The sequence below is a fragment of the Hibiscus syriacus genome, unplaced genomic scaffold, assembly GCF_006381635.1.
Source record: "Hibiscus syriacus cultivar Baekdansim isolate YM2019G1 unplaced genomic scaffold, ASM638163v2 tig00111387_pilon, whole genome shotgun sequence".
NCBI lineage: Eukaryota > Viridiplantae > Streptophyta > Magnoliopsida > Malvales > Malvaceae > Hibiscus > Hibiscus syriacus.
This window is the reverse complement of record NW_024063075.1, coordinates 11,048-21,308: the sequence shown is the minus strand read 5'-3', so window position 1 is coordinate 21,308 and position 10,261 is coordinate 11,048. Positions and strand designations below refer to the sequence as shown.

Here is a 10,261-nt window from a genome sequence, read left to right as displayed (position 1 = left end):
CACATTTGGTAATCCAACTAGCAAAAGTTTTTTTTTGATCACTCAAATTGAAAAACTTGCAACATAATAACTAAAGTTATATTCCATTTTTTTTTTCATTTTGCAAAATTTTTTGTTATAGTTAGATGACACAATTGTATAGTTTACCCTTATTTATTCTTTCTATTTAAAATACGGGTAAAGGTAGGTGCAGAGTTACTTATAAAACATTTGCCAAAATGTGCAGTGTTGACCCATAGTTACCACCGGCTAGTAGCTATTTACCAGTAGGTTGTCCCGATTCATAAACTTATAACACAACTCTCGTTTTCTCCATCCAAAAATCTAAAGGTAATTCGTCTCCTTTTGCTCCTCTTTGGTCTTTTATATTTTGTGTTGATCATCTGTTTCATGTATTTTTCCACGGTATTTTGATTTTTCTTTTACATGCTACCTTGAAATCTTCAGTTCGTTGTGTGGAAAAGTTCAAACCTTGAAACCCAAAGGAAGTTAAAAAGAATAGCTTTTGTTCTTGGGTTGGTTTGTTTGTTTTGATGAAACCAAGGATCTGTACTCACCCTAGACGATAAAGTGGGCGATCCCCCATGTTCTGCAAATGTGATTAAAAAAAATAGTTGATTTGTGATGATATTATGTGCTTGATCATTTTCCCAGAAGATTGTTGGTTATTTCAATGTTTTTCGTTCTCTTGATTCTAAGCTCAGCTATTACTGGTCTCACTCGGTAAAGAAAAAAAAATAGTTATTTCCCTAAAAAATCTTCGAGTTCGAGCAGTTGGATATAGCAAGCGAATGTATTGTCTAGAATAAGCAATGATCTTAACTCACTTGCCTCTCCCGTCTTTCCTTTATTATTGTTATCTGTTCAGTTGCTATTCATTTAAAATTGACAAATCTTATTTTGATCATTTAGGAGTAAAGATGGCAACTATGAGCCTCACATCTCCTTGCATTGTTAAAGCTGCAATCCCCAACCGATTCACGAGTGCGCTTCTCAAGGCCCCGGGATCTCTTGGATTTGTTAAGAGCATCTCAAAATGTATTGGCTTGAAATGTTCCTCCAACTACAGAACATCCATGACCGTGTACAAGGTAAAGCTCGTGGTATCAAATGGCGAGGTGTGTCAGATATAAGTCGCCAATGATAAATACATTTTGGAAGCAGCCGAGGAGGCTGGACTAGACCTGCCTTATTCCTGCAAGGCTGGAGCTTGCTCCACCTGTACTGGGAAGATGGTTTTGGGTTCCGTCGATCAATCCGGCAGTTCCTTCCTCGACGGAGGAAGAAGGTTATTTGCTGACTTGTTTCGTACCCTACCTCAGATTTAGAAGATTCGCACTCGCAAGGAACAAGATCTCTACCAAGTGACAAAAAACAAAATAAAACAATGTTATCTTGTCCAATTTGAGTCCACCGAAATGTGGTGTATAATTTCTCAAAAGAAAGAAGGTGCTGTATAAGGAAGATACAAGGATGTCATTGCCAGGTTAACGTTAAACTCTCCTACAAAGTATGGCAATCAATAATGCATTATGATTCATGTTACAATACATTGCTTCTATTAGATCATCTGTTGATGAACATCAGCTGCCAGCTGAGCCAGCTACACCACCATAGCCTCATCAAAGAACTTGTTGATGCTCACATCTTCACTCATTCCCAGGGAAGTTCAACATAAAATTCACTCGATCATTTGTGATTGCCTTTTTTCCTTTTTAAGACTTTTTTGTCGAGTTTTAGAAATGAAATTCGTGTGTTTGTGTGTGCATGTGAATAGAAGTAGTGATACCTTTCTACGCCTTGTCTTCACCATGAACTCCTGAGCAAGGTGCTGTATTGGTGCAGGTTCGAGGGGCCGTAAAACTATGCTCTTGTCTAAGGGATCTCCAGGAACTATTGCCCAGTGGTAGAATACTGAGAGACAAAAGGCTTGCCCTTGTGTGTGGTACCTTAGATCTGTCTCGAATCCAAATGATTCTATCACAGGTAAAAATGCCTAAATGGGAAAAAGAACCAGATGAAAATTGTAAGCACATAGATCAGGGTGATTAGTAGCTATTAGGCAATCACGTGAACATTAGCTTCTGGTCAATAAAATTAGGCAAGCAAATTCTGCAATTCATATTCTCACTACAGTTAACCAACATTAATAAATAAATAAATCCACCAGTTAGACAAATATTTCTAAAAGGAATTCAACCTTAGCTTCCTCACCTTCACAATATAAGCTGGGGTTCCTGGCTGAGGTAAGTCAGCTGTAACATGGCCACGTCTACGAGACAATACTGTGTAGATGGCAGAGACACAGTCGATTGGTGTTTGTATCTGAAACAAAAATATGAATTTAGCCACACATTGTGAGTAGTAGATTCATTAGAGCAAGTTGCATATTAAAAACGATGCCTAAATGAGGAAAATTATGTTCAACTTTCCCCTTTATAGGGAAAGGGAGGCTTGCTCCAAGGTTGGACTGAAACCTCCACATAGCTCACCCTCATTCTAGCATGAAACGGATGCCATGGGGTCAAGAGAAATAGCAACCGTAAAGATTGAGAATATTTTCAGCTTTCATACGCCGAGGCTATTACATTAGGTTTATCATTCCTTTTTTCATTAGAAGAACGAGCCACTGCATCCAGTCTACCTTGATTTGCAATATTATCTCGTATGTTTTTTCTTGCATATTTAATGCAGATAAACCCATAGGTAGAAAAGTGTTGGATGGTGGGAATATAATCAGAGTAACATACCTCCACATAATATACAGGTTCCATAAGCCGTGGGGTAGCCATAAGGAAAGCCGAATAGGCTACACGTCGAGATGTGGGGATGATCTGTCCAGATCCTCGATGCAATGATTCAGATGCAATCCTTGCATCCACTATTTTGAACTTTACGTTTCTTATTGGTTCATCACAGAGGGGTCCTTCTCTAGCACCCCACTGAAACCTGCCCAGCGAAGCATGGAAATTTTAGTCACAGACAATAGATTAAGTGGCTAACTAAATGAAAATTCGGAAAAGAAGATATATTCTTACCCTTGCACAATAGAGTCCCTGACAGAACCCAACAATGCCTTGTCAACCTCAGTAGGGAGCGTATCATCTAATAAAATATTAGGTCCCTACAAAACAAGATTCATAACGGCCAGAGATACTTATAAAAAAAATAACGGCCAGAGACGCCGATTATTAGAACTTGAATTCCATTTTCTTCTCTTTAAACAAGCAGAAACAAGATAAAATCACCGAGTCAAGGATAAGTTAGAAAATAACAGTGTTGCACTTCTGTTACCTGCTTATCAGGGCCAAATGCCCAGATGGAACGTGCAGCAAGCAAATCCCAGTCATATTTTGTCTTGAAGAAGTCACCGAGTTGCTTCTGACTCCAGTCAACACTTACAACACCGTTCTCAATGTCCTCTGCAAGCCCTCTCTCCAATGGCTCTGCAATCTTAAAATCATGGAAAGGTATATGATCATACAGACCGAAAGCAAGCACTACCAGTAGTTATTCCTAAAAGCATCTAGATAAAAGAAAATGAGTTTAGATGGAAGGCTTACCATGGTTATCTTATTCTTCTTGTTCGGTGTTTCAGCAAAGCATTTCATGGAGGAAGACTCACCACTGTTTCACAGAAAGAAACAACAGGATCTGCCACCTATTATGAGAAGCATAAGTGAAAGCGCACAGATTAACTTAAGCACAGCGCATAATAGAGAAACAAATTTCAGAAAGAAATAATGAAAATAGCATAAGGATTGTGAGAAAGTAGATACCTTAACTTCCACCTCAGAATACAGCTCCCTAAGGTCTTTCATGATTGAGTCCAAGTACAACTCTCCAGTACCTAATATAGTGTGCTCACCAGATTCCTCAACTTTAGTAATAGCTAGAGGATAGCTTTTGCTGATCTTCCGAAGTCCTTCCACCATTTTGGGCAACTCACTGGGATTCAACGGCTCAGTTGCTGTTTTTACAACAGGAAGTGTATTAAACTGTAACGGCCGGAATATGTATACATCTTCATCAAGATCCACATTACAAAGGGTGGCAGTTTTCATAATTGAAGCATCAACACCTTCAATGAGAACCCAAGAACCAGGAGGAGCACTGCTTACAGGTATTCTATATCGAGCTTGGTAGATCCACAATTTGGTTACTTCTTTCACCGTCATGTCCTCCTCATCGTCTGGTGAATAGCCTTCTCCCAGTACTCTCAAAGTTTGTCCTGTTTGAATTCTACCACTGTAAACTCTACCAAAAGCATCAAAAACACTACAATCGGACTTGGGGTATAGTTTGGTCACATTAACCATAAGGGGTCCAGAAGGATCGCAATCTACCATTGCCTTATAAATCATTGAATGTTTAGGTCCAGTCCAATGTATATGTGATCAACCTTCTTAGACGCAACATCCTTGGGAGATGGTATTTGATGAACCAGCATATCAGTGAAGCCTGAAGCAGAACCAAAAACTGTGCTGCAAGCCAGTCTTAGCAAAGGCCTAACATTTAACTTGTAAGCAGCATTGCTAAGAGTGACACCTAACTCTGCAAGAGTTGACTCTACACTCTTCCTATGTTCACCAATCACCTGGCTATATATCTTATAAAGGGGTTCAAGCACAAATTCGACAAATGATTGTTCTCCTCCTCCAGCTGGAGGTTTCCTTTTAAAAGTCCTCGTATCAGGATGATAATAAATATCACCCCAAAGTCGTGATGCAAACTTCTCAGCATCAAAAGGAATTCCGTGGAGTTTGACATATAATTTTGCAAATGATTGCAAAGTGAAGGACCATCCTGCACTTCCACTAGCAAAACAAACATTTCCAGCAGCAGGATCAATAACTGGAACATTACCAGCAGTTGTAGAGGCGGCAGATATGTGATTATTGATTACTTCCAGGGTATGCCTTAATTTATGGTAAGCATCCTTGGGGGGCAACTTAAGTTCTGTTATCAGCCTTGTAAAACAGGTAAAAAGAATTTGAGCAGGAGCAAGATGTTGAACATCATTTTCATAAAAAAACTTACAGAGATAAATCATTAGGTGAAAAGTGTTTACCTTGTTTATAACAACTACAATAGGTAGGCGCTCCTGTATTGCATGGCGTATAGCCCTCAGTGTTTACCCGTTCAAAATAGGAAAGCAGAGGTATTTCTTAGAACAGAACATATCGTTCAGTTTCATAGTTCATTATTCATACATTCTACAGAAAGCAGCTACAATGTTGTAACTCAAGTTCGACAATTGGTAAGGTAGTGGATTTGAAAACATTTGATTAAGCATAACATAATGTAATTGCAATAAATCTCAGAGTACTCATTTTCTTTAGGGTTCATTTTACATGTACGTTTACCTCCAAAAACTCATAAAAATAATTCCTATTTTTACGTATATATTAGGCGGGTCTCAAGCATAGTCATAAGAACAAGAACAAAACAATGGATCATTACTGCATTTAGAATAATATCCATATAAAGATGTACTTACCATCACTCCTTCAGCAGCATCAACAATCAACACAGCACCGTCTGCAAGCCTAATAGCAGCGGTCATTTCATCAGAAAAATTCACATGACCAGGAGTGTCCATGATGTTACAAAGAAAGGATTTCGAGTTACTATCCTCAAGAACAAGTGACATTGGAATTGCCTTGATAGATATCCTTCTCTCTTGCTCATCAATTCTCGTATCAGTGTATCTCATGTGCTTCTCACTATTTTCATCAAATGTTTTCATATGGTGGGTTTGCTCGACCAACATGTCCATGAACACTGTCTTTCCATGCTGCAAATGTCCAACAAGGGCAACATTCCGAACCAAACCCGGGTTTGACATCAAACCAATAAGAAACTGAGTCGATACATAAGTTGAAGAATCCTTAACTCCAACCTCAAACTTAATATTCCTAACAGGCTTAATAATAGGTTGTTCAAGAGGTTGCTCATCTTCATCCATTACCAAGGTCTCAACATCCTCACCATAAACCTCTTCAGCAGTGGGGTAATACTTCTTGTCTTCAGCAAGGACAATCTGATTGTCCATATCAACATCATTAGCAGCTGTAATCCATCCATTAGACGCACCAGGTTGAGCCTCGCCATCAGATTCCTCTCTTTCCTCTTGGTCATGCCTGTCAAGTAGATCATCTTCTTCTTCTTCGCCTTCACTCTCCTGGTCAGAATCAATCTCAAGTCCAATATAGTTCCCAAATTCATCATACAAGTTATCATCCATTGCTTAAATTCCTAAATCTGCTCACATAAAAAACAAAAATGAATTCCAAACGATATAAACGAAATGTTAAACAAAACCCAATTGAATTTTACTAAGATTTGAATACAAAACGGGCACAAAGAAGAAAAAACAAATTAAACCCAAACTATTTCCATGCTTGAACATCAAAACCCATATGAAAAACAACAATATGCACAGCCAATCTATATAAAAAGGTTCATATAAGTCGAAACCCAGAAAAAAATCTCTAGCAGAATATCTCACAACCTCTTAATTATTTTCTTCCATGTCTGGGTTTAATTATGAAGCTCCTCTTTTAAAACAAAAGCAATAAAACAACTAAAGATAAAGCTTTTTCCAACATGGGAAAGTAATCAAAGAGAAAAACAAAAGATATGTTCATAAAACAAAATAGCAAATGATTAAAGAAAAATGCGTGAACTAAAATAAACAACACAAATCAGATTAAAGGGAAAAGAGAAGAATTTACCTTGAAGCACCGAACAAAGAAATGAAGACGCGAAGAAAAATGCAAAAGAAAAGCAGGGGTTTACACAGAGGTTTTTAAGTAGCAGGTTTCAAACACTTCAACTTCGACCAGTGAAAGCCGACGGAGCTGCTGGGCAAGATTTTGTCGGAACAGGCAAGTTGGGCTGCATATGGGCCTCTTTCCTTATTCATAGATCGGGTCAGATTATACTTACTTTTTGAGTAAACTAATTGAATGACCACCTAATTATGGAATTAGTGTCAATATGACCACCCTTTTTAAAATTTCATCAATATGACCACTTGAATGACCACCTGCCGTTAACATAAATGCTTAAGTAGCAATTAACAAAATTGATATAATTACATATTCGATCACGATACTTATAAATTCTATCAATTTTATTATAATTTTAATTTAATTCAATAAATTTACTCATCTAATCAGATGCCACCGTATAGTTTTCTTGAAGGCGGCATGGAAAGCCGAAAGCCTTTTGCCGCATCGGAGTCGATCGGGAACCACGACTCCATCACGCAATCTTCCATGCTTTCTTTCCATATTTATCATTTCTCCAAAATCTTCTCGGAAAATAATGTGAATGTTTAGCATTTACTGGTGTAGGCCAGCTTGTGAGAAAAAAGAAGAAATCTTTGTTTACAGTTGATAATCATTGTTAAAAACAAGAATGTATGCAAAAGAAAAGATTGCTTCACCTCTCCAACAAAAATACATAATACAAATTCTCGTTCATATCAACCAAGAAATCCATGATCAATCTTACAAAAATTCTGGTTTTGAAGTTGAATCACTCTCGAATGTTATCCTATATCGGTTGCAGTTTAGTAAGATTCTCGACCAACTATTACTATATGATGAATTGCTCATGAGAAATAAGAAAGGATTAAGAAGATAGAGAAAATAGGATGAAGAAAACAGAATTCATAATATTTTCATTGATAATTTCATCTGATTACAACTGAAACTTTTATAGGAATTATTTCATAACAGATTGCCAGTTGTATCATTTTTCTAACAACATATATTCCCTTAACAGTTTCTGTCTTCATTTGTTGGATGCAGGTTATTGGGCTTGCCATCTCCTAGTCCACTAAGCACCTGATCTCTTGCTTCAGTCTTCAGCAGCCCACGCTCAACCCTTTGCCCATCACGTAACCTCTCCACCTTATCCATATGCTCATCATCTAAATTCCCAATTCTAATCTCTAATTTCCCCGCATTTTCCCCTTTCACCTCAGCAACCTCTAATTTCGCCTCTTGGTTCATGACAATACCCCCAGCTGCAGTCGATGCTTGTCCCCAAGGATCGAAATTAGGAAATTAGGATCGAAGCACTGTAAAATCTTTCCAGGTAGCATTCTCAATCCCTAGATTCGACCACTGAATTAGCAATTGAGATACTGCATGATTGTTTCATTTAATAACTCGTTTATCCAAAATAATTGCAGGATAAACCCGAAGCTGACCATCAGCAGTGAGTTCAGGTGGATCTCTTAAAGCCACATTCTTATCCCAAATTTTTCTTTTCAAAAGGCTGATATGAAACACCGGGTAAAGTTTAGAATGAACTGGTAACTCCAATTGGTATGCTACTGAACCAATTCGCTTCTTAATTTTGTAGGGATCATAGAATCGAGCAGACAATTTCAAATTCCTATGCAAAGCCAAGGAAATTTGTTTGTAAGGCTGAAGCTTAAGGTAAACTTCCTCCCCTTCCTGAAATTCCCTATCACTACGATGTCTATCTGCATAATATTTCATACGATGTTGTGCTTTAGTGAGTTGATCCAACAATATGCTATTGATATGATCCCTTTCCTGCATAAACTGTTGTACATCCGCCACCCTTGTCTCATGTGTCCAAGTCATTGTTGGAGGTGTATAGCCATATAAGGCATGAAAAGGTGTAGTACCCATTGCAGTATGAAAGTTAAGTATTGTATATAAGAAAAAGTGTGGATATGATAAGAGATTGCATTTTAGAAGGAAAAAGTTAGCGTTGGCTAACAAGAATATGTGATGGGAATGTACTGGAAGTATAAGATTATAAGATACTGTCAAGATATGATAACCAAATATGGAATGGATCTGGATACAATTGTATATATTTGAGTAAAGTTGAGGATTGATAAGAAGAGTTTAAGAATGAGTATATCGATAATTAGTTTATAAGACAAAGGAAGTCATAATATTGAGTTTAAACAACGGAAATTTCAGGATGTATGAGAATAGAGGTGAAATTGACAAGTTAAGTAAACGAATTTTGTAGATAATTTCGATTGGAAATGATGTATATGATTGGTTGACTAGGGCTTGTGCCCTAGATTGAACAGATGTTATTGACTAGCTATCAGAGTAAAAGTGATAGAGTTATAAGATTGGAGGAAAAGATAAAGTTGAGTTAATCAATTATGATGTGAATCTGAATATAGTTGTGTATTCTGATCAGATAGCTATGATGTAGAAAATGAGATAAGTATTTGCATGAAACCTTAAGGAAGGAAAATACAAGTATAAGAAATGATAAAGAATGAAGTTTTGTATAAGAAATGGGTTATCAAAGTTATGAGGATGCAATGAAGATTGGTACATAGAGATGAGTATAGATGATAAGACAAGAGTATGTGAACATGAAAGGAAAGATGTGATTTGTGTATAAGGAATAAATAAAGGAAAAATGAAATAAAGAAATGAAAGGGATTGAATTAAAGGATCAAATACGATAAAGGTTATATGGAAGTGTAGATGATAATTTTGATATAGAAGTAAGAAAAGTGTGCAAGGTGATGTGAAAATATTCTTTAAAGTGTATGTTGAATCGTATTTAAAGAAGATTTAAGGTCGTGTTCTTGGTTAAATGATGATGGAAAATGAATTTGGTTATTATAAGGTAGTTAGAGATGGATTTATAATTTTGAGTGATGAAAATGAATGTTACTGTCTATATAATGAGTGACATTATATGGATTTTAGAAAGGTCAAAGGAAAATGCAGAATCAAAAGACATAAAAGACATAAATGGATTGAGGTTATGAGTACTGTGTATATGATAAGTGACAGTAGATAAATGTATAATGGAAATAGACAATTGAAGAGATAAAGGAAAGAAAGATTAAGTAAAGGAAGTAGCATGAGAACATTAGAAGATATGTTCTTATTGATATGTTCAGTGAAAATTTGAGGACAAATTTTCTTTAAAGTATGGGAGATTTGTAACATCCTCAATACCGGGTTAGTGATCAAATTATAAAGTTTCAGAATTTGATGACTAGAGTAGAACCATGGATTAGTTCAATGATTTATTTGGAAATAAATCATACAAGTTGTTAGTAATTATTAGATAAATTGAAGGGCAAAATGGTCATTTGACAAGGAAGATTTTTATTTTCCTTATAAGATAAGGAAACCGTGTGGAAAGAGAGAAAAGATTCCAGAGTTCTCTTACCTTCTTTATTCTTAATACGTGAAGGCTTGAATCAAAGGTGAGTCTTCTATTTAGATAA

At 36.6% G+C, this 10,261-nt stretch overlaps 2 pseudogenes; one reads left to right on the top strand and one right to left on the bottom strand.

Annotated features, from left to right (window-relative positions):
- Positions 1–864: 864 nt before the first annotated feature.
- LOC120159911 lies at positions 865–1,460 on the top strand (annotated as a pseudogene).
- A 17-nt stretch (positions 1,461–1,477) lies between these two features.
- Positions 1,478–6,829, bottom strand: LOC120159932 (annotated as a pseudogene).
- Positions 6,830–10,261: the final 3,432 nt, after the last annotated feature.